Source organism: Pipistrellus hanaki (assembly GCF_964339955.1).
Source record: "Pipistrellus hanaki genome assembly, chromosome: 8".
NCBI classification, from domain to species: Eukaryota; Metazoa; Chordata; class Mammalia; order Chiroptera; family Vespertilionidae; genus Pipistrellus; species Pipistrellus hanaki.
The window spans coordinates 45,167,592-45,173,298 of NC_140510.1; the positions used below are offsets into that span (position 1 = coordinate 45,167,592).

General features: G+C 40.2%; 1 pseudogene across 1 annotated transcript; it reads right to left on the reverse strand.

Moving 5' to 3' along the window:
• Positions 1-4,867: 4,867 nt before the first annotated feature.
• LOC311626975 (ubiquitin-conjugating enzyme E2 E1-like) lies at positions 4,868-5,411 on the reverse strand (annotated as a pseudogene). The gene has a single exon. The product of its transcript is annotated as a ubiquitin-conjugating enzyme E2 E1-like (transcript).
• Positions 5,412-5,707: the final 296 nt, after the last annotated feature.

The window sequence follows — 5,707 nt, forward strand, 5'->3', positions numbered from 1 at the left end:
CCATCATGTGAGGACACTCAACCAGCCCTATGGAGAGGTCCACACACAAAAAAACTGAGGTCTCCCACCAATAACGGGCACCAACTTGCCAACATGTGAATGTGCCACCTTGGAAGCAGATCCTTGAGCCCCAGATAGATCTTAAATAGCTACTGCATGCTCAGAACTGCCCAGCACCCAGCCAAGCTCTCCCACCCACAAAAATTATGAAAGAGAATAAATATTTATTGTTGTTTTAAGTCATATAATGATGGGGTAATTTGTAACATAGATAGAAATTATGAGAGGGGAAACCAAGCCCCCCAATTCCAAAAAACAAAACAAAACCCTACACTTTAAAAAAAAATCCCCTTCTTTCTAACCATGCACTTATGTAAAATTACATATATTTTTAGATTTTACAGAGAATATCTGGGGCTTATCTGATATTAATCTCTGAGAATAAGAAATGGACTGGAGTGGCACACAGCTTTCACATTCCAGGGAGCAGAGAGGAAAGAGGTGTCGCGCTATTGTGGTTACCTTGCATCTTCTTAGACTGAGGAATGTAATTAATGTCAGCTGTTATTGCTCACCCAGTATTCATTTTCCTCTCCTCTAGTAATAGTGTCCCACTTTTCCTCTAGGAAACTACCCTAGAACGACATAAAGGAATAAGAAAATGAAAAAAGAGCCAGATTTGAAGGCAGGACTGACTGAAAAAGAATAAACGCCTCTGGGTGCTCTGCTTATGACTTCTATAATTTGTGTAAATCAAGCATTAAAGCACATACTTATGTGTGTGTGAGGACAATCCACTCCTCTCCTAAACCTTATAAACCCCTTGGAGGAAAGATGATGTACCGCTCTATTAGGTGTTAAAAATCCAAAGATTTCTACTATTTAACAATTAAGTGTAGATTAATGTAAAACATTCTACAATGTGGTGCAATCTATTTTTCTGTTCTTTCTCCCTCTATGTGGCTTAGACATTAGTCAGCTCAGGCTGCTATAACAAGATGCTATAGACTGAGTGGCTTAAACAATAGAAATAATTTTCTCATAGTTCTGGAGGCTGGGAGTGCAAGATCAAAGTACCAACATGGTTGGTGTCTCATGAGGCCTCTTTTCCTGACTTGTAGCCTTCTCCATGTGAAGGACTTTCCTCTACACACACACACACACACACACACACACACACACACACACACACAAATCTATATCTATATCTATATCTATATCTATATCTATATCTATATCTATATCTATATCTATATCTATATCTATATCTATATCTATATCCATATCTATATCTATATCTATATCTAAATCTATATCTATATCATCTATATCATCTATATCATCTATATCATCTATATCTATATCTATATCTAAATTTCTATATCTATATGAGAGAGAGAGAGAGAGAGAGAGAGAGAGAGAGAGAGAGAAGGAGGACATCAGCACTATCAGTTTAGGGCCCCACCATTTTTACTATATTAATTATCTCCTTAAAAACCATATCTCTAAATACAGTCACATTGGTACTTCTGGCATCAACATATGAATTTGAGGTGGAGACAATTCAGTTCATAGCAAACATTTATTGCTCACTAAATATCCATGTGCTCCCTGACTTTCCCAGGCCCACTATAGTCAGTCAGGATCAGGTGACTAGTCTGCCCAATTGCTGTTAGCAAAATATACATGTATCACTTCTGACTGAAGTTTTTAAAAGCTGTTGCATGGCCCTGCCAGAGTGGCTTGATATTTGAGCATTGACCTATGAACCAAGAGGTTGTGGTTTAATTTCCAGTCCAGGCACATGCTTGGGTTGTGGGCTCGATTCCCAGTGTGGGGTGTGCAGGAGGCAGCTGATCAATGATTCTCTCTCATCACTGTTTCTATCTGTCCCTTCTCTGAAATAAAAAGAAAGAAAGAAAGGAAGAAAGGAAGGAAGGAAGGAAGGAAGGAAGGAAGGAAGGAAGGAAGGAAGGAAGGAAGGAAGAGGAATGGAGGGAAGGAGGGAGGGAGTGAGGGAGGAAGGGAGGAAGAAAAAGCTGGTGCATGGGTCTTCAGGTCTCTCTGCTTTTCTCTTGATGACCTAGAAGCCATATATTCTAAACTAGAGGCCTGGTGCATGGATTCGTGCACTGGTGGGGTCCCTTGGCCTGGCCTACAGGGATCAGTGGGCCTCTGCACTGCCACATCCTGGCCTTACCCACCAGCTGGTCATGCTCCAGCATCTATCCTGCACAGCACAAAGTAGTGCCTGAAGCAGCAGGTGGCCAGGGAGGAGCCTGAGCCTGGGCTAGTTGCCACGCTGCTCCTGCTCATTCTGGCCCCGCTGTGCCTAGGGAGTGTCTGTAGGAGATGCTCCTGCTGCCACAGCTGCACTCACCAGCTGTGAGCCCAGTATCTGGTGCCCATTTGTCAGCTGAGCGGAGCTTCCAGAGCTTCTGCTGCTGACAAATGGGGCAGCTCCTGATTGAGCATCTGCTCTCTGGTGGTCAGTGTGCATCATAGCCAACGCTGGTCATCCAGTTGTCTGGTCGTTCCGTCATCCAGTCACCCAGTCGCCCACTCATCCGGTCGCTCAGGCTTTTATGATATAGATGATATAGCCCCGATCTTTGAATGACTATGTTGGAGCCTTACCCCCAGTCAACTTTCTGGACATGTATCACGAATTAGAAATAAACCTTTGTGATATCAAAGCTGTCTAGATTTCAGGGTAAACTTATAATTAAGCAAGACCTTGCACTTCCTGACTAATCATTAAATCTTATTCTTCAACCACAGTCAACTACTAAATAAATGGAAAGATATCCCATATTCATGAATCTGAAGCCTTCCCCAAATGGATCTACAAATACAATACAATCCCTATTAAAATCCCACTTTTGTTGTTGTTGTTCATCTTCACCTGAGGATATTTCTTCCACTGATTTTTAGAGAGAGAAGGGAGGAACGGGAGGGAAGGAGCGAGGGAGAGAGACAGAGTCAGAGAGAGAAACATCAATATGAGAGAAACACATTGATTGGTCACCTCCTGCTGGCACCCTGACTAGGGTCTGGGGTGAAACTTACAACCCAGGTACATGCCCTTGGGAAGGAATCGAACCCACAACCCTTTAGTGCTCTAGCTAATGCTCTAACTACTGAGTCATGCCAGCCAGGGCACCACTGGTTTGTTTTTTTTTGTTTTTTGTTTCTGTTTTTGCTTTCTATTTTTTTTTTTTCTTCTTTTTGCAGACTTTGATAAGATAATCCTAAAACTCATATGGAAATGCAAGGAATCCAGAACAGTCAAAACAACCTTGAGAAAATAACACAATTTGAAGTTCACATTTCTTAATTTCAAAACTTAGTATAAAGCTACAGTAGTTAAGACAGTGTGGTGCTAGCCTAAGGATATATATATATCAATGGAATAGAATTGAGAATCCAGAAACAAACACTTATAGTCAATTGATTTTCAGCAAAGTTTAGTCTTTTCAACAGATAATTCTGGGATAACTGAGTATTAACGTATAAAAGACTGAATTTTGACCTCTAACTCACACTTCATACAAAAAGCAATGAATCAAAGACGTAACTGCAAGAGTTAATATGACACCAAAGCCTAGTGACACAAGAAAAAAATAAATAACGTAAATTGGACTTCATCAAAATTCAAACTTTCATGTTTCAAAGGAAACTATTAAGGACATGAAAAACAACCCACAGTGGGAGAAAATGTTTGCAAATCATATATCTAATAAGAGTCTGGTATGCAGAATATACAAAATAAAAAATAAAAATAAAAACCTCTCACAACTCGAAGTGAAAAGAAAACTAGCCCATGTAAAAATGGGCAAAGGATCTGAACAGACATTTATCCAAAGAAGATATACGAATGGCCAATAAAAGCACAATAAAAATGCGTACCATCATCAGTCAGTAAGAAAATGCAAATCAAAGCCACAATGAGATACCACTTTACACCCGCTGGGAAGGCTGTAAGGAAAAAAGAGAAAGATAACAAGTGCTAGAGAGGATGTGGAGACATTGGACCCTTTGTCCATTGCTACTAGGAATGGAAAATGGTGCAGCTGCTTTAGAAAATAGTCTGGCAGTTCTTTAAAAAGTTAAACAGAGTTTCCACTCTTGGTTGTATGCCCAAGAGAATTGAAAACATATCCATGAAAAACTTGTACATGGATATTCATACATTCTTTTTTATTGGTTTAATATTGTTTATTAGCACAGTAACAAACGTAGACTTAAGTAGTCCGCATCATATAACCAATTCACTGAGCAGCTCCTATTCCACGCATTACAGCTAATAGCTTCAGGTATTTTACTACAGGTTTTCACAGGCCCTGAATCAAACCTCTAATCTTTTCACCATAAAGCAGACTGTCATATAAAATAAAATGCATGATGACTCATTTCCTGTATGATCTTATAGACACATGTCCAATTACTATATATTAGATGACAGTCTCTAAAAATGGTTAAATATCATTATTCCTTTCCAAGAAGGGAAAACAAGTTTCAATTTTTTTAAAGCAAAAAAGTATGTAGTTTTGGAAGGGCTTCATATAAAAGGCCATGTGTGCAACCTGTACAAAATTAAGCTGCTTTTAAATTTACAGACTTAAAGCAACTGAATCTAAAGGTCTATTCTCTGTGCTACATTTCAACTTATATTGCAGAACTAATGACAATTTTAAGTGTTGGTAATACCAATTCTGTCTACTGTAGCAACATACCTTAAGTTACAACAAAATCTTGGGAAATAAGACTGAATAATGTCTGTTACAGAAACACCAACTCCCACCCTCCCTCACTCCTTCAAAATCTCTCTGTAAGACAAATAAGGTAAGAATTGTGAAAACCCAATTTATATAGTGTGTCTCTTGGTCCACTGTCAGGCCATTCTGTCCTGTTCTGCTCTGATGGTTATATACTGACTGGCGAAATTTCTCACCTAGGGATCGGCAGGATTACAGACTGTAGTAAGTGAGCAGGTAGAAAGGAGGACTGTAGAAATGCTTGGTGCTGGACTCCAATTATCATTCAGTATGTCCAAGCCAATAACTCCTTGACTGTTATTCCAGTGACAGATTCTTGTCTGAAATGGAACCTTTGGAAGCTTGAAGGGGTGTTCCGGTGAAAAAGTGATATCAAGGAAGAATACACCGCCCTCGTACACAGATGCTGGCAGCTCTAGGATGGTTGATCTTCATTCATAGATGTTATCACCTTTGGGACTAGCACTGCAGTTAGTTGGGGGAGCTAAAGCGGAATCTGCCCGTTCCTTCTGAATCCTCTTACTCATTCCCTCTGTTCTTGGGGGTGTTTGTTTCTTTCTCAGTTTGCTGGCTGGAGGATGAAGATGAAGATGAAGACGAACTGGTGCTGGTCCTCCAATGGTCACCCGACATAGGAAACCCCATGACAGCCCCTCTTTTTGGGTCTGGCTCCTTGTGCTGCCGTGGCAGCTGCTCTCGTACATTCTAATTGACAATAGCCAGAAAGTGGAAACAACCCAAATGTCCATCAGTGGTTCAGTGGATACACATGTTCTTAATGCTTCCTTATTTTCTGAAATGATCTTTCTCTGTCCCAAATCCAGAATCAGCCATTTCTCCAAGAAGTCCTGACTTCTTTCATGATTGAGAAATGAAATTTAAAAACCAAAATCTGGGCACCAGGTGTGTTCATTGCTACTGGGCTTTAG